At 41.1% G+C, this 19930-nt stretch overlaps 1 protein-coding gene across 7 annotated transcripts in view; it reads left to right on the top strand.

The window, feature by feature from the left end:
• Positions 1-19930, top strand: part of CTNND2 (catenin delta 2) — a 943187-nt gene that overhangs the window by 584388 nt on the left and 338869 nt on the right. The gene's annotated exons all lie outside the window — the stretch shown is intronic.

The following is a 19930-nucleotide window of genomic DNA, read 5'->3' as shown; positions in this document are numbered from 1 at the left end:
GACAACAACGTTTATAGCAGTGTTGATGATAACAATGACGATGAAAGTTAATTATTAAGTTCCATGCTCAGTGTTGAGCATTTTATATTCATTATTTAATTTAATCATCCCCAAATCTCTATCACATGACTTTTTATAATGCCTCTTTTACATATGGGGAAACTGAGGCTCAGAGAGCTGGAAACAGAACCCAAATCTGACTTTCAATCTCATGTTTCTAATTGCAGTGGACATTCGTACTGATTTGAGCTGTAGAATCAAACAAAATGCCAAGTCTTTTCACAGGTGACTTCTGCAAAACCATGAATCAGTGATCTTATCTTAAATTTTAAAATTTGTTTTTAACATAAATGAAGAACTTTACATTCACTTCTTGTAGGGTGATTCCATTATTTCATACGACAAATCTTTTTTGGGTCCCAATTTTGTTATCCATTATAATTATTGTAAACACTGCTCCACATCCCTTGAAATGGGAAAATCAGACATATGTGTTAATTAGGAAATAAATAAAAAATAATCATGTTTAAAATTATATCAACTTAAAAACAGATCACATTTAAATGAAAGCGACTTGCCATAGTCTTATTAAAAATTACCCTTAGTAACTGATTGTGTGAGCTACCACATAATTCTATTAATATTTTAATTACCTCAGGAGTTCCTACAGTGCCTTTTGCATTTAGAACCAAAGTTCTATTTCCTGACTTCTACAGGCGTTAATTTCCCCTCACGCTGAGGATGAAAGCAGTAACTCATACCTCAAAAATGCTAAATCTGAAGGCTTTCAACCAACACAAAGAAAGCAGATTAAAAATAAGCATCCCCTGTCTTCCAGGAACCAACAGTACTCTTGTTCCTATCTCTTCTTGACAAAGAAGTCTGCTATATTTCAAGTCAGACTCTGTTATATTAGAAAAGAACTCATTAAGATAAGTGGCAATTAACATCTATACTGCAGTAAAAGTGCTTTCGACATTAAAGAAGAAAATACAAAGCATGGGATTTTTTAGATAAACGGAAGCGTTTCTGCAGGGTGCCTTGCTATGTATTTGCTATTCCTTTGTTTTGAAGATGACTGAAGTATTAACAGACTTAAATTTATTATAAATCAGCTTGAAAGGAACAGACAATAGCGCTAATATTGTAAAACTGGCCTCTAGGAACTCAAACACTGTGTGTGTTTGCTAAACAGCGTCCATGCGCTTATGCTTACACATAGACACACACACAGGCTGGACTTGCTCTGTATAAGTTGAACTCTTTCCTTTTTTTTTTTTGATACAGCGTTTTTCTCTCTTGCCCAGGCTTGCCCAGTGGTGCTGTCGTGGCCCACTGCAACCTCTGCCTCCTCAGTTCCAGCGAGCAAGCCCAGCTAATTTTTTGTATTTTTAGTAGAGGCGGGCGGGGATGGTGGGGGTTCATCATGTTGGTCAGATTGGACTCGAACTCCTGACCTCAAGTGATCCACCCGCCTCGCCCTCCCACAGTGCTGGGATTACAGGCGTGAACCACCACGCCCAGCCTGAACTCTTTATAACCATAAATTTTCATGTTTAAAAAGGAAACGAGTTTCTGTCTGATTATCCTTCACTATTGCTTTAATAAAAATCAAGGCAACACAGGCAACGTACAACAGGACCCTTACGTACATCCACGCGTGATGTGTATATCATTCAGACCCATACTGTCTGCTGAAGCCCCTGTATGTAACATGCTGCATTAGCTCATTCACTGCAGTAATCACTTAGAGACTGCAAGGAATGAAATAGACTCTGGTTATCTCAGTCAATAGGAGCTTGTTGTAAGTTTCCAGAGGGGTATGAAAGAGACAGGAAGCTGTTTCAGCAACCTTAGCCAGACGAGTCTCATTGAAAAACAGATCACGGTGCTGGATACCAAAGCTGCTTTGGGATCATGGCAGGAGCCTTGAGGATGGCACTGAGAATCGGGCATTTGCTGAGCCCCTTTGCAGAACCTGGCAGTGTGGATCTCTGCCTCTGCACTCATGACCCTGCCACCCTGCCACGTCCCTCTGACCACTTTCTTCTCTCCTGGTCTCCAAGCTCTGGCTTCCTGGGCTGCTATCGCACAGGACTTCTGCCTCTGCCCTCTCTCTGCATCTCTCCAGTGTGGGTCACTCTGTATCACCCTGAATTCAGACTTGCTTAAGAGAGGTGTTATAGGCTGAATTCTGTCCCCAAATGTATATGTTGAAATCCCAACCCCCCAGGACCTCAGAATGTGACTGTATTTGGAAATAAGCCTTTAAGGAGATGATTAACTTTGGCCAGGCATGGCGGCTCACACCTGTAATCCCAGCACTTTGGGAGGCTGAGGGAGGCAGATCACCTGAGGTCAGGAGTTTGAGACCAGCCTGGCCAACATGGTGAAACGCCATCTCTACTAAAAATATAAATATTAGTTGGGTGTGGTGGTGCATGCCTGTAGTCCCAGTTACTCAGAGGCTGAGGCAGGTGAATCGCTTGAACCCAGGAGGCAGAGGTTGCAGTGAGCCAAGATTGCGCCACTGTACTCCAGCCTGGGCGACAGAGCAAGACTCTGTCTCAAAAAATTTTAAAGAAGGATGATTAACTCAAAATGAAACCATTAGGGTGAGCCCCAATCCAATAGGACTGGTGTCCTTATAATAAGAGGAAGAGGTGTCAGAGATGTGGTTATACAGAAAGACTTCATGAGGCCAGTGGGAATTTAGTCATCTACAAGCCAAGGAAAGGGGCCTCAGGCAGCATATAAGCTGCCAGCACTTTGATCTTGGGCTTCTAGACTCCAGAACTGGGAGAAAATAAACTCCTGTTTAAGCACCCAATCTAGAATATTTTGCATGACAGGCCCAGTAAACTAATACAAGAGGCTCAGTCTGGAGCCATGAGTGGGTATCCAGTATGAAACACGCTGGACACAGCTCACCCACTCTTGGCAGAGTTGTCTGTGGGTCAGTGGGAATTTCCATAACATTCAGCTGAAGTGGGATTTTGCAATAATCTGCACATGTATCTTCAAAGGGGGCTGTTGGGAGTATGGTAGCCACTGAGAGAAAGCCCAGAAGGAGGCAGATTAAGTGGCCCTTCATTTTGCTCATATAGATATATCTTTTCTGAAGATGAATTTTGGGTTGGACGCAATGCCTCACACCTGTAATCCTAGCACTTTGGGAGGCCAAGAAGGGCAGATTGCTTGAGCCCAGGAATTTTGAGACCAGCCTGGGCAACATCACAAACCCCATCTCTACCAAAAATACAAAAGAAATAAAAAATAGTCAGGTGTGGTGGCAAGCACCTGTAGTCCCAGCTACTCCAGAGACCAAGGTAGGAGGATCACCTGAACCTGGGGAGGTCAAGGCTGCTGTGAGCCGTGATGACACTACTGCATTCCAACTTGGGCAACAGAATGAGATACTGTCTCGAAAAAAAAATGACAGAATTTTGTGTAGTGTTTAAAATTTAACATGCAGTTCAACACATATACATTTATCTGCTCTAAATTTGAAAAGGTTTGTGTAGGTTATAGAAAATGAGATTTGGAAAAAAGTCTTTTTTCTGATTTTCCATTTGAACCATTAAACATATGTATAAATCAACCTAATACAGTAAATCACTAGTGCTTTGATAAATTGAACCTACTCACTTATGAGAATGAAATGGTTTCTACAAAATAAGTATCACTGTCATTTCCATTTTATTCCTTTGGTTTTAAAATCACAGAAATGAAATCTTTAACCTACCACATCTTGAATTTTTCCATAAAATGTATTATTGTACTTAAAAAATTACAAACACTAGACTGACCAAAACTTAAACTTGTTAACACCTTCTCGGGATCCTTGGTATCTGAAATAAGGTCCTGAGACCTGGGTGCTGAATCCCAGGCCCTGCCTCACATTTACTGCATCAGAATCTGTATTTTAACAAGATCCTCAGATGATTTCTGCACACATTAACATCTGAATCACTAATTTTTATCATCAGAAACATCTCTTCACAACCACATCTAGTTTATTGCAGAAATTAAAAACCAAGCTATGACGTTACGATGCTACTCCTGTTTGACCTTGTAAATCTACTTTTAATTATAACCTCTGTGGCATAATAAGGCCCCAGGATCACTTGACCTTGGCAGTCTTAGAGTTTTCGTTTATTTGATCAGACGTCTAGATTTGAGAATCCAGGTGTTTAATATAGTTGATAATGTAATCAACAAATTTTACACTCACTTTTTAGAAGGGTGCAATATAGTTTGTGAAGACAATTTACCTTTTAGATTTTTCTCACAGCAACTATTCCCTTTAAAAAGTCCAAATTTTCAACTTACCTTTCAACGGTTTCAGACAATGCTTGCCCCTTTTCCAGCCCGGGCCAAATCCCCCTGAAGTCTCTTTTTTTATCCCACTGAGCCTTTGTCAGTTTGCTGGGGGATCTGGACTCATCGTCCCAGAATCACTTAGACTAGCTCAAAGCTTTATTCTTTCCCTTGCTTGACTCACCCTTCTTTGTCCTTTCCCACGGGCCCTTGACCTCCATCTGACTCAATGCAGTAGCCATATCCAGGCTGTCTTCTCTGGTTAACTTCAGCCTGTACCATACCCTCTAGCTTGAGATGCCTCACTGTGGACCATGGACATAGGCACTTCATGCTGTGTGATTGTCATCAAGGAATCGGATAGTGCCTTGTATGTGCTCCTTACCAATTAGGTGGACGGTCATCAGAAGTCACCAATGCACAGACAGATGTAAGACCATTCTTTACAGGCAGCATGCGTCCCAGGAGATGCCTCTGCATCACCTTGAAACTTCGAGTTCATTGTTTGAAGTGCAGAATCACAGCTGCGCCCCCCACGCACCTATTGAACTGAATCTGCATTAACAAGACCCCCCAGTTGTGATTCATCTCACATCAACGTTAAAGAGGATCCGATCTGGAGGTCGCTGTTGCCCGGCTCTTTTCCTTCTGCCTTATTGAAAAAGGCCTTCCCATTTGTTACACATTGTCATGGAGTTTGGTACCCTAACCTGGGGTTGAGCTGTCAGGGAACAAAAAAAGGCCTTCCCATTTGTTACACATTGTCATGGAGTTTGGCACCCTAACCTGGGGTTGAGCTGTCAAGGAGCAAAGGGGTGAGGGTGTGGAGGCACACAGCTCATTACAGGCCTTGTGAGGGAGAAGAGAGAAAGGTACACCTAGAAGGCCGCAGTACTGCAAACTCTGTTCAGGATGCTTTCACACGGTTAGCGATAGGAATTGGACCCTTTAAATTGTAGATCAGTGGCTTTCAGGCTGAGATGGTGTATCCCATTGGTGAGGGGTTCTGCCAATCAGTTTCAAGACATCCAATGTCTACCAGCTCTTCCCTGAGTCTCTTTTCCATGTCCCTCTCACAGTAATCCCACCCTCTTCTCAAATAAAGGCCAGCCTCTGACTCCCCAGGAACTTCACTGCATATTACTATGGACAAACCTCAACTCTTGCATCTGTGAAAACAAAAGATAGAAATAGATTTGTTGACCAAAGAAGTCACACATCTGTATACTTGGTAAGGAAGGCTTTATTTCTGAAAGAAGGTACCACAACCTGCAGGCCAGAAGCAGAGCATCCTGTTGAAACCAAAAAGCAAGCACTTCAAGGGAGGGATAAAGGGAACAAGAATTGTTGCTGGACGGGTGACTTGTTGTACATATTCAGCAGGTTTTAGCTGGAGCTAGAAAAATTCACGAAGAGGTGGTGCATGCGTGCATAATAGGCTAACATATATGCAGCTTGCATCCCATGTTCACCTTGTGGTGGAGACTCAACATTTAAATGTACTACAGTTAGGCTCTGGACATCGGAAGGTGAAGCAGAGGACATAAAAGCCATTTGTGCATGGTCCTCATAGACTGGCGAGAAGCACTCCATGGCCAGTGGTCTCCTATGTTGAAGGAATGCTGGCCAGTTGCTTTGTCAAAAGCACAAAAGGGAAGGGCAGCATCGGGTGCTTGGTTGATAGAGTGGTGGAGTGAGTCTTTGCAAAGTGCTGGTTTCTGTTTAGCCCTTGGGAAAGAAAGCCTAATGGTGTTTAGCTAGGGAAGGGCTATAATGAGTCCAGGAATTCCATTCTCAAGGCTTCTCTAGGGTCCCCTTGGCCAAGAGGAGATTAGTTCAGTCGGTTGGGGGGGCTTAGAATTTTATCTTAGGTTTACAGATTGATACAGACCTGTCCTATTCTAGCAATAAATAGCATTCATTCATGGCTACATAAATTAATTTTTTAAAACCCTGTCTCTACTCATTAAGTGATGCATTTTTCAGTAGAATAATGTTAAAGATTCATAATTGCATATCATAATTTGTATGCTTTAATAATTGTATGTAATAATTGTATATGTCTTGATCAGTTGTATACTAGTGATGTCCACATGATGATAACTCAATCCAAAAGAAAAATTAACAGTTACAGCTTTATGGTCAGAGGGAAAAGGGATATATATGTATTTATATGTGTGTTTATGGTCAGAGGGAAAAGGGATATATATGTATTTATATGTGTGTTTATGATCAGAGGGAAAAGGGATATATATGTATTTATATGTGTGTTTATGGTCAGAGGGAAAAGGGATATATATGTATTTATATGTGTGTTTATGGTCAGAGGGAAAAGGGATATATATGTATTTATATGTGTGTTTATGGTCAGAGGGAAAAGGGATATATATGTATTTATATGTGTGTTTATGGTCAGAGGGAAAAGGGATATATATGTATTTATATGTGTGTTTATGGTCAGAGGGAAAAGGGATATATATGTATTTATATGTGTGTTTATGGTCAGAGGGAAAAGGGATATATATGTATTTATATGTGTGTTTATGGTCAGAGGGAAAAGGGATATATATGTATTTATATGTGTGTTGGCTTAATGAAATATCAAGGCACTGCCTTTTGATCTATATAGGATTTATTTTAAAGGGAAAAACCATGGAAATTCCTTTAACAACTGAACGCTTCATACTCTAAATTTTATTGGGTCAGCTCTAAGCCTTTCGTTAAGCCTGCAAAGGAAAATAAAACTTCTGAAACATTCCATTAGGCTTGACCTTTGAACCAGTTTCTCAGAAACAAGAAAGGAAATGAAGAGCTTCAGCTCTCCTTAAACACCAGTTCAGGCAAAGAGGGTTCATTCTTGTGCTACAGACTTTGATTTCCATTTAAGGCTTTCACTCTTTAGAAGAAAAAAAAAAAGGATACTGCATTAGGTTGAAAGCTGGAAAAATTAAACTTGGCCTTCGGTTTTCTGAGAAATCACACTCAGTTCTTAGCAAATTTCAGAAGCAAACTTAGCCACCAAACAAATGGTTTCTTTCAATTAACACACAGCAAATAAGGATGTCTGGAGTCGCTTTTAAACAATAGGTCAACTATACACTTTCCCATCCTGTTACCCTCTCCACGTTCAATGGCACACTGTGGTGGAGGTGGCAGGCTGCCCTTGGCTCAGAAGACAGGCATTTCATCTTTTCAAGAAAGCCAGAATTCTGCCCTGCCAATAACCTGATGTGCCCCCGACCTTATTAGGATAGACACCATTTAGTTTCATCGTTATTATTACACAAAGAGAAGCCAAGGGAAATAGTCGCAAATACTTCCCAGATTGTTAATACAAGAGAAGGCATGCTTTCTTTAGATGGTCTTTGGAATGGATAGGGAAAGTTTCTTTGGTAACTTTCAACAACAACAACAACAACAAAATGAGCATATGATGACTTACTAAAATGTACCCTTTAAGGTTTTCTCTGCTGTTTCAAGTGGTAACACTTGGAGAATGATATGCAAAGGTGTGACTTAGAAAATGTTCTGTGTACAGGGAGTGAACATTTCAGCAGGGTTTCAATCTCATGGGGAAGATTACCTGTAAAATGGTGTGGGCATTATTCTTTCTAGTTGTTTTGGGTCATTTTGCTGTGTGGCATATAAACATGAGAAAAGGGTAACCTGGGCCTACCCAGGGTCCCTGCTGACCTCACCACGAGTTCAACCTCTGCAGGTTTGGAGTCAAGCCAGACCATAGAAAATATCTAAGACAGAGTAGCTTAGTGGAAGCAGGGAGTGGGAGAGAGAAAGAAAAAACATGGAGCTGATATAATTTGAGAAATCTTGAAGTGCAAAGATGTGCCAGAGGAATGGCATTACAAATTGCAAATGCCCAATTTTTCTGGAGACTGGAAATAAATATGTTTGAAATTTATATCTTTTAGGGAAAAAAATATGAGAAAGTATTAACTAAAATATCAGAACATTGAAAAGAAAATAAGGACCATAAAAACATATTTTACTGCAGTTGACTAATGACAAGTTAATGGCATTTAGGTTTTTAATGAAGTTATTAATATTTAAACCTTAGACAATATTCATAGACATCCCATATATTTATTTCAAAAGACCCTTGAAAACGTTTATTCTGTTTTTGTAAATACGGTTGATAAACTGATTGATTACCTAGTTAGATAACTCGAGTCTATGTTATATACTTTTACCCCTGTCTCTGACAAGAAGTTATTCCTCGTCACTGTCTCAGTCCATTTCCTAATGGTGCAGGCAGCTTTATAGCTTTTTGCTTACTTTACATTTATTCATCTTTCATTTGACAGCATTCATAATTTTAATGATAGAATAGTATGTATAAAGCATGTTTTTTTATTGAAGTGCACCATGGTTTACTAGACATGGATAGGTCAGAGGGCATTGAAGAATCTCATACTCAAAGTTGACAAAGAGTACCTTTCTGAAACATTCGTTTCTATTACAAAACAAAAATAGACTGGTGATTTTAAAAGCTTTGGATCAGAGAGTTATCTTTGCTGTCTAACATCTTTTAAAACTATCCTAAAGGCAAGGGAAGAATCAACATGAAGCATGACATATTTGAATGAAATTAAGGTGTCATCTCTGAGCCTCCTTAGTTGCTCTCAGTAAATTGTCGCGATGTGATGTTTTCTTTCCTGGGGAGGGGCAGGTGCTTCCAGAATCCTTTAGGAATGGTGATGCTTGGAGGGAAGGATAAGACCCCAGTGAGTTGCTCAGTTGCCTGCTCCTCACTATGTCCCAACTTAGTTCATCATCGTAGATCCTGTGACTCATTGACTTTCGGGATGCTTTGAATTTAAAAGCCAGAGAATGTTGAAAAAAAGTCAGAAATGCCCTGGATGCAGTGTCTCGTGCCTGTATTCTCAGCTACTCAAGAGGCTAAGGCAGGAAGATCATATGAGGCCAGAAGTTCAAGACCAGCCTGGGCAATATAGTGAGACCCCCCCCCCCATCTCTAAATTTTTTGTTTTTTAGTTTTCTGGGCAGTGGTGGTGCACACTGTAGTCCCGCCTGTTCAGGAAGCTGAGATAGGAGGATCACTTAACCCCAGGAGTTCAAGGCTGCAGTGAGCTATGACTGTGCCACAGTACTCAAGCCTGAGCAAGACAGCAAGATCTTGACTCAGATAAACAAACAAACAAACAAACAAATGTGTGGTAAAGCTGTGCCTCACATATTCATGAAATAAGCTATGTCACAGACATAATTTTTCAGATAACCACATTTGCCCACAGAACTAAAGATCATGTTACTTTTTGCCTCTGATCTCTAAATTTACATCTGTTTCTTTCAACAAATTGCCCTGTAGCCTTCGCTTTAGAGCAGGTATCTCCATACACAGAGCAAGTGTACATACAATCTCTTTAAATGTATTTTTTTTAAAAGCACATGCATGTGCTTTGTTACCTGCTGAAGGAGAATGCCCATAGTTTTGTAAAAACATATGTTGACTTTGCATATGTATTTTGTTCTATACTGTGCACATTTTAAAGTATCTCACTTGTAATAAGGCACTTTTTATCCTATAGCTGTCAAAAAAACTTACATAATAAATGTATCCAAGAAGCTACTCAAAATACATATTATAGAACAATTTCATAATATAGAACAATTTCATAAAATATTGAAAAATGAATCAACCCAGTGTAGCTTTGCTGCTTTTATATATAGAGTGAAATGACACTTCAGTGGAACTCTTGTGTGGGATCGTGCATTTATATCACCAGTCTTTTTGGAGGCAATTCATAAATGCTTATTGCATAATATTATTATGCAACTATGCCTTCATTATGTCAACAGAGATTCTCTGTGGCAAGCACTGTGGTAACATTAAAATTACCAAGATGAGTAAGATATGTCTGCATCTTCAAGAAACTTTGGGACGTCTGCGGGAAAATGACAGACCTGCAGTTTCAGTACTGCAACACATGAAGTGAAAATGCTGGGCACTGATATCATGGGAGGCTAAGCAGGAGCAGTTAGCATGGGCAGGAAGGGAGAGGCTTTCTACAGCAAGCCGCATGAGGTGATTGAAGAAGAGGCTACTTAAGTGAGGTTCATGATGAGTTTCTTGCAAAAGGAAGAGTATGATACATATAGAGAAGTAAAAGTTACCCAGCGTGGGAGTTGCAGACGTGTGGAGGGAGGAACAGAACAGGACACCACCAAAGGTGTCGTGTGGCAGGCCCAGTTCCCAACAGGGCTCACCAGGGCCTTCCATTGTTCTGGGGGCTTGGAGCCAGGAGATAACATAACCAGATGTATTTATTGTGCTTGGAATCATGGCCATAAGGAGTGGGGAGATGGGGTTGAGCTTTAGGAAGTTCACTTCTGCCTTAGAATCAGACATGGGAGGACAGTGCTATAAGCCAAGCTTCATGCCGAAAATCTCTAGGGAAGAATCACTAAGAACCATGTTAATTACATTTGTGTGTTTGTGTGTGTGTGGTGTGTGTGTGTATGCATGTGTGTGTGTGTGGTGTGTATGTGCATTGGGGGAGTTATTCATTTCTCCAGTCTCTGAAACAGGGACTGTCCCTCACAAGTTTCTCATCTTTCTCCTGCAACTGTATTACTTTCCATCTTTTACGAACCTCTCAAAATCCCTACTACACATTTTTAGTACATCATTCTCAAGATGCCTTGGGTTGATAAGGATGACTTTTGCAGCTATTACAGGAGTTTCTTAAATAGCAATATGTGCAGGCATGATGAAGAAGGTTGTAATGTTGGCAGTAAGTCAGAGCTATTTGTCCCTGGCTTGGTGGCTACTGTTTAAACCTCCCAGCCTTGTTCAGTTATCACCGTCCCCCAAGCAAAGCATGGAGGTAATCCCAGAACAGGGGGCAGCATCCATGGTAAAGAACACAGTATAATGTTGATTTGACATAATAATCTTATTATCTACACAATATCCGCAAGTGACAAGAATGGAAAATCAAATTCCTTTTTAATGCAGCAACACACATATGTAGAAACTTACTGTTGTATAAAACATTGTCCATTTTTATGTCAATTTTCCCTATCACTTAAACTGTTTTAATTTTCTTTTGCTCCGTGGTAGATCCATTACCATTTCAGTTTTATGTTATGTACATTAGAAAGATGATAAAACTGATCTTTAGAATATGTTAGTTAGCTCTGCATTTATTTGAGGAAAAAAGAGGTCATATGCATACATTTTCAACTTAGAAAATACTATTTATTGCATAACATTTTGAAAACATCTTCATGTTTATCAAACTCAAAAAAATAGATCATGTAAAGCTATGTTAAATTCTGTTTGTTTAATGTTAGGAATTGGTGTCACTTTCATAATTTTCTAAGATTAACCAGGGCCTATTTTAGAATTTTGCTTTCAGATACTTGATATGTTTGGCTTTGTGTCCCCACCCAAATCTCATCTTATAGCTCCCATACCTCCCACGTGTTGTGGGAGGGATCCGGTGGGAGATGACTGAATCACGCGGGCGGGTCTTTCTCATGCCATTCTCATGATAGTGAATGGGATCTGATGGTTTTTAAAATGGGAGTCTGTATGCACAAGCTCCCTCTTTGCCTCTTGCCATCGACATGAGATGTGACTTGCTTTTCCTTGCCTTCCACCATGGTTGTGAGGCGCCCCCCAGCCATGTGGAACTGCAAGTCCAATTAGTCTCTTTCTGTTGTAAATTTCCCAGTCTCGGATGTGTCTTTATCAGCAGCATGAAAACGGACTAATACAGTACGTTTTCCTTTTCAGTTCTTCAGCTGATTGGGTGTTTGGTATGCTGTATCACCCACATAGGATTTTTAAAACCATGACATAGTGGCTGGTTTGTCTGAGGATACCAGTGTTTAGATAAACAAGAAACCTAGTGGAGAAAAAAAAACTAAAGCAACTTTACTTATGTGAGTGAAAGTGAAATATATTAATGTTTATGAAGAACAACTTTTTTCTTGCCAAAACCTGCCAACCAAATTTACAGAAACAAAAGAAAAAAGAGAGTTATACAAAATATTGTATTTGTGCATCGATTTAATTTCCTTTTGATATGTACCTGTGTTGTGAGTGAACTATGCCAGTTGAATGCAATTGAGCAGTGCCTGTGACTAACGAACTGGAATGTAAACTTCGTGTAGAATGGTCAGAACCACTGGGCATCGTTTCCACTTTACATGTGATTAGTGTTCTCAGAGTTCAGCTCACTGCCTGTGCATATGCAGCATCCATTTGTGAGCCTGTCAAGGCAGGCCTGACAACTTCATGAAAACAGGAAACACGTTATGCATTTTCCACTAAAATATGACAGGCTAGAGTATTCTGATCATCAGCTAAAGAAAATCCAAAAAAAAAAAAAACAAATACATGAAAAAATACAGATAACTATAGACTTCTTCAGGCCTGTGCGCAGTGGCTCATGCGTGTAATCCCAGCATTTTGGGATGCCGAGGCTGGTGGATCACCTGAGACCAGCATGGCCAACATGGTGAAACCCTGTCTCTACTAAAAATACAAAAATTAACCAGATGTGGTGGCAGGAGCCTGTAATCCCAGCTGCTTGGGAGACTAAGGCAGGAGGATCGCTTGAACAGGAGACGCAGAAGTTGTGGTGAGCTGAGATTGCGCCATTGCACTCCAGCGTGGGCAACAGAGTGAGACTCTGTCTCAAAAATAAATAAATAAAAATAAATGAATAAATAAATTAAAACACTATAGAATTCTGTGGTTTGTCACACACTAAAACTTTGCAAATGACTTCACAGGATGACTTTAAATAGAATGTCCATTAAATAGACATTTTAATTTGTAAATATTTATTTTGCATATTAAAACTCTTTAATTACACAATTATTGTGTAGGTCTTTAACACTCTTTATTCAACAAGTACTTACTGAGTATCAACCATGGGCTTGACTCTGTTCCAGGTATTGAAAAACAGGCACAGTTTCTGTTCTGTTGAAGCCTACATAGTAGTCAGAAGAAAGAGACATGCAACAAATAAACACAATCTTAAGTAGATAGAAGGTTCTGCAGAAAATGAGGCAAGGTAAGGAGACTGAGAATGAAAGATGTGCCACTTTACATGAGGTGGTCAGGAAAAGCCATGAAACTGAGTTTGTGACTCAATTTGCTCAAGAGTAAAATGAGGATAATAACAGCCCTTTGTTAACAATTACAAGATTGCTGTGTGGAATAATTTGAGTTAAATGTACAAAATGCTTAACACACTGCCTGATGTTATATAGGTATGTTCTCTCATTATTAATACATCTTTTTATTATTGATATTATTGTAGACATTTCTATATATTTTTTCTACAGGTGGGTAGAGACAGAAAAATGGGGCAGCACCTGGAGTGGTTGCATGTGTTGTGACTGTTTGCTTTGTTTTATTTAAGATAAGAGGTTTACAGCATGTTTTTATGTGGTTGGCAATGCCACCAAAGAAGGATAAAACTTGGTGCGGCAGGAGAAGAGGCCATCGTTGTAAGGAAGGATCTTACCTATGGCAGAAGGAATGGATTTAGTGGTGTCAAAGGGAAAGGGGACGATTTGTCTACATTTTCACAAAAGCAAAGGCACAGTAGCTGAGAACAAATCCAGTTGGGTTGAAGGATCTGGTGAGGAGAGGGTGACTTTTTGTTTTCTTCCTGAGAAAAGAAATCAAGTTCTTGCTTGAGCCTGAGGAGGGGCCTAGGGAGCTAAGGATTGAGGGTTAGGATTGGGGTGTCCTTCCTGTACGTGGGAGGGGGCATGGACTGGAGAGGGAGGTGGAACTGCCTGCCACGCAGGGCTGAGTGTCCACTTGAAGGGAGTGGTTATAAATTCAGAGGACAACCTTCAGCGTGGCTTGATGTTTGTCTTTGGTCACTGTTCAGGACCCGGGACAAAGGAGGCAGTGAGTCAGGCCTCCTCTGAGGTTGCCAGGTGAACACCATGGAGGGACAGGAAGAAGGGGTGATAGCAGCTGGACTTTGGGTCTAGCCTGGTGAGGAGAACCAGAGAATGAGCGAGTGATGGACAGAGGGAAGGTGGTGGGTCCGTGTACTGGAGTTTCTTTTGGGTTCATAAAGAAAGAATTCAGATTCCTTGAGTCTACCAAAGTCAGCAGAATGCAGCTCAATCCTATACTTCACCAGCGGGACCGAGGTTTCCCTGAGCACCTCTGAGCATGCCACACGTGCTCATTGGCAGTAGGGCAAGGATATGGTTCAACTCCTAACTCTGGAACTCTACTTAGTGTGGCAGGGGCTCCAGTACAAAGAAGCATAAAAATCCTGAGAATATTTTAGTACCATGATCCATGTGGTGCTACATTTGAAGTCCTGCACCCTTTCAAACATCTGACGGAAGCTCTAGGCATCTTCACACTTCCATCTTTGCGTAGATCCATACTTGTAGAATTCTGCAATTAATTTCAGGGTTAATTGGGCATGAGAGAATCCTGTCTGTGGACATAGGAACCTCAGATTAAGGATCAAGGCTTTAAAAGTCTGCATTACATATGTCAATTATAAAAATTAATAATTTGAATTAAAGAAATAATCATATTTATACCTGGAAAATACTTTCCCTGAAAGATACTCTCTTCACTCAAAGGAACCAATCAAAATTTAAAAATAATTTAAAAGTACTTATAATTAACACACAAAATATACTTTCAGTGGACAAAGTACCATAGAGGGACACATAAGGGTTTATAAGATATTCAGCATTCCAAACAGTGGATAATTGGGAGTTTATTATAGAGAGAAAGCAAAATGGGAAGAACTGATACTTAGAAATCATGCAGGAATGCACTGACCTCAGTGTGTTTTCTGGGCATTAAAGTATTATTTGTTCAGCTAACAATGCTGCCATAGCCACCAAAATGCTGTTATCAATGAAGAGAGGGCATAGTATATGGTGTATGGCAGTTCACATGATGGTATCTAGGGTAAGACTGAGTTCAAATCCTAGTTTTCCACTAACTAGCTGTGTGACCCTGGGCTCGGTAATAAATCTCATTGAGCCTCAGTTTCTTAACCTGTAAGATGCAGATACAATAATAGTGGATAAGAGTACCTACCTCATGGAGCCCCCAAAAGATTAAAAGAGATGATGCACCTAAAGTGCTTAGATTAGCCAGGCGTGGTGGTGGGTGCAGGTAGTACCAGCTACTCGGGAGGCTGAGGCACGAGAATTGTTTGAACCCGGGAGGCAGAGGTTGCAATGAGCCAAGATCACACCACTATACTCCACCCTGGGGAACAGAGCGAGACTCTGTCTCAAAAAACAAACAAATAAATAATAAAGTGCTTAGAATAGACCTGGCAGCTAGTAATTGTTCAATAAATGGTGAGTGTCAGTCCTGATTTACACTAATTATATGCTCCAGCGATAATTTAGATTTTTTGTGTTGTGTGTGTGTGTGTGTGTGTGTGTGTTTTTCTTAGCTGTAGCCTTTTAATTGGGTCTGGAATCAAATTAACATTTAGAAACCTTGTTAATAAAATGTATTGTGAAAGAAATCATACTTAACAGGATAAATGCTCTTTTCCTCTTGGTCTCAACAAGCATTTTAATCCAGGTTGGTAATGGCCAAAAGTTGTCCATTTTAGTCGCTGCTCAGGGTATTATATGAAATTAATTTCTATCTACTGGTGATAAGACAATCAGAGTATTCCAGAACAATGGTATTCATACTTTCATAAAAGTCAAACTCTTTATCAAGCTTACTGTGTAGGACCAACCAAAGAAGATAAAGAACTGTAGCTGTCCTCTTCCATAGCTAAGATAAAGCCTGCAGACCCTTCACTATGGCACTGAAATGAAACACTGAAAACTGGAGTTTTTCAAAACAAAACTCTAACATGTTCTGCAAAGTTAATTAGCTCTTAGAATTATTAACAGGAAAAGTTGAGAAGTTGTATATTTTAATTATCCAGCTTCAAAAACCAAATTCATCCCTCAGTTTTGTGTTTAACAAACATCTATCCACACATATTTATATGTTAATAATTTACCCTAAATAAAATGTCATTGTTTACAATTTCCCAGTTATTGTACTAGGTTGTGTGAACAAATAAAACTCTAAAATAAAAAGTGCTGTGAAGTCAGTTTTTACTGGCGAAAGTTAGAGAAATGGGACAGAACAATGGAATCAACAGTACAGAATTGTTTATACATTGTTTCAATATTGTTCAGATGTGGAGTATAAAAGAATTTGAGATCTTCACTCTCTCTAAGACTGTATCACCTTTAAACTAATAAAATGATAGCAAAAGCTGTGCTCTGCATTGTATCAGTTGCCATATTAAATTACCCCTTTAACTGCTCTACTGTTTCTAGTACAAGGTAGTATGGAGAGGATCATAGCTTTGAAAACTCTAAACTGATGGATTTCATTCCTGGTGAACCCTCTGTTACTAGGGTTTCCTGTTTTTATTTAAAGTTCTTATTGCTAGCATAGCCTAATAAAAAAACTGGAAAATTATAATTCATGATTATTTTTGTTAACAAATTAAAAGACTTGATACCCAGTTATAATTGAATTTTAAATAAACAATGAAAAGTTTTTAGTATAGAAAGTTTCTTGCAATATTTGAAACATGTTTATTCTAAAAAAATATATATATCCATTGTTTAGCTGAAATTCAATGGTAACTGGGCACTCTCTATTTTCCCTGGCCACCATACCAGCCACCCCTGGCTACCTCATACCTCACCCAATCATGTCCCCATTGCAGCTAAGACATTCATTTCTTCAGGGGTAGTGGGAGCCAGGAGTCAGAACTCATTGCTCAGCTTTGAGGTTCAAACAGACATTTTTAAATGGTTAGCCAAATTTTGGTAGGAATACAAGGTTCTTTGATTTTAAAAAGTCAGTCTGGGCCAGGCGCAGTGGCTCATGCCAGTAATCCCAGCACTCTTGGAGGCTGAGGCAGGAGGATCCCTTGAGCCTAAGAGTTCAAGACCGGCCTGGGCAATAAAGGGAGACCCCATCTCTACAAATAGTAGTAGTAATAATAATAATAAACTAGCTAGGCACCGTGGTGTGCATGCTTGTGGTCCCAGCTCCTTAGGAGACTGAGGCAGGAGGATAGGATTGCCTGATCCCTGGAGGTAGAGGCTACAGTGAGCTGTGATCACACCACCGCACTCCAGCCTGGGTGACAGAGTGAGACCCTGTCTCTAGGGGAAGAAGACTTTTGGGGTGCCCAAAACACAACTTTGAGTCTGACTTGGGAGCAGACAAGAATCCAGATATAACACGGAGCATATTTCTGGACTTTAGAAAAGAAGAGGAATGATCAAGCAAGAATCAGAAAGTCAGGAAATTCACAGGGGACTAGTCCACAGTTCAGCTGCTTTGAGAGACCCCAGGAAGGTATCTACAGACCCTGCCTCCTAAGATTGAGCCAGGTTGGATAGCCAGAAAGGGGCTGGTGGCTTGATATGGTTTGACTCTGTGTCCCCACCCAAATCTCATGTCGAATTGTAATTCCCTATGTTGGAGGTGGGGCTTGGTGGGAGATGATTGGATCATGTGGGTGGATTTCCCTCTTGCTATTCTAGTAATAGTGAGTTCTCATGAGATCTGGTTATTTAAACATATGTAGCACTTCCCCCTTTGCTTGCTCTTCCTCCTGCTGCTGCCACGTAAGACATTCCTGCTTCCCCATTCACTTTCCGCCATGAGTAGTAAGTTTCCTGAGGCCTCCCAGCCATGCTTCCTGTACAGCCTGTGTAACCATGAGCCAATTAAACCTCTTTTCTTTGTAAATTACCCAGTTTCAGCTATTTCTTTATAGCAGTGTGAGAACAGACTAATACATGGCTGCTCTCTGCTCAGGATTCCAAGAAGACCTGTCCTCCCAGGTCACCAGCACCAACATGGTTGAGGAGAAAGGCAGCAGGTGAAACGGGACTCAGGAATGCCTCCACTTCTCTTCCACTGCACCTCACAGGCAGGAATTCCAGTTGTTCCCACAGGTCCCTGAAGAAGGGCCCAGAGTGTCGGGGGCTTGGAAGAAGATCTCGGGACTGGAAGTCAGAGAAAGTGCAAAACTTGTCACTGAGCCTTGGAAAAGCCTTGTCCCTGAGCACCCCAAGCAGCTGTACTGAGGCTGGGGATCCTGCACAGGCCTCTAAGACCCTAGCCCTGTTTCCTGCTGCTGCCCCAAATCCTGCTTAGGGAGGAGGAGGAGGGACAGGAAGAAATCTGAACAACTCTTCTTGTGATGGAGTTGAAGAGCAGACCTATCTGTACAAGTTGACTCTAACTGGAATGTCACTGGGTTCTGACGGGGATGAAGGAAAGTGTCTGTCCAAGCACACAGAAGCTGTGGAACAAGAGTTTAGAGAGAAAAACAAAGTCAACTTTCTGCACCAAAGATGAGTGATGTTCAGATTCTGACCTGCTCCAATGGGATGTGCTCAGAGCCAAAGGAGCTGCAACCCACAGGCATTCTCCAGGCCCCTAATTCTCCACGGAGGGAGTACAGTTTAAATTGATTTTAGTGGTGTTTTGAAACAGAGATAAAAGTGTTCTGGAAGGGTAAAATGCCACAAGCAAAATCTCATTTAGAAAATATACAGATAGGTGAAAAGGAGAAGTTGTCCAGGGATGTATGACTGGCTTCAAGTGTGTGTGAAAGACTGTGTCAGCGTGTTTCTGTGAGAGCACGGGGTGGGTGTGAATGTTTAAGACTGTGGGAGGTGAGGATGAGGGTATATGGGGAGTGTGTGTGAGTGTGCGTGTGGGATGGCGGTGGATGGGGAGTGATATGGTTTGGCTGTGTCCCCACCAAATCTCAATTTGAATTGTATCTCCCAGAATTCCCACATATTGTGAGAGGGACCCGGGGGAAGTAATTGAATCATAGGGGCCAGTCTTTCCCGTGCTATTCTCATGATAGTGAATAAGTCTCACGAGATCTGATGGGCTTATCAGGGGTTTCCGCTTTTGCTTCTTCCTCATTTTCTCTTGCCACTGCCATGTAAGAAGTGCCTTTCGCCTCCCGCCATGATTCTGACGCCTCCCCAGCCATGTGGAACTGTAAGTCCAATTAAACCCCTTTTTCTTCCCGGTCTTGGGTATGTCTTATCAGCAACGTGAAAACAGACTAATACAGGGAGTATGTGTGTGGGGGGTGGGGGCAGAGGATGTATGGGGAGTGTGCATGAGTGTGGGGTGAGGCTCTGTGGGGAGTGTGTGTGAGTGTGCATGGGGGGTGACCATGGGGAGTGTGTGGGGAATGAGGGTATATGGGGAGTGTGTGGGGGGGTGCATGAGGGTGTATGGGGAGTGTGCGTGTGGGGGAGAGAGGATGTATGGGGAGTTTGTGTGAGTGTGCCTGTGGGGTGTGTGTGAATGTGCGGGGTAAGGGTGTATGGTGAATGTGTGTGGGAGGGTGAGGGTGTATGGCGAGTGTGTGTGTGGGGGGTGTATATATGGGGAGTGTGTGTATTTGCATGGATTTAGGGTGCATGGGGAGTGTGAGGGCCTGTGGGGTGAGGGTGTGTGTGAGTATATGTGCATGTGAGGTGAGGGTGCCTGGAGAGAATGTGAGTGTATGTACGTGTGGATTTAGGGTGCATGGGGAGT

This window comes from Rhinopithecus roxellana, chromosome 3 (genome assembly GCF_007565055.1).
Source record: "Rhinopithecus roxellana isolate Shanxi Qingling chromosome 3, ASM756505v1, whole genome shotgun sequence".
In the NCBI taxonomy this organism is placed as follows: domain Eukaryota; kingdom Metazoa; phylum Chordata; class Mammalia; order Primates; family Cercopithecidae; genus Rhinopithecus; species Rhinopithecus roxellana.
This window is presented reverse-complemented; position numbering and strand designations above follow the sequence as displayed.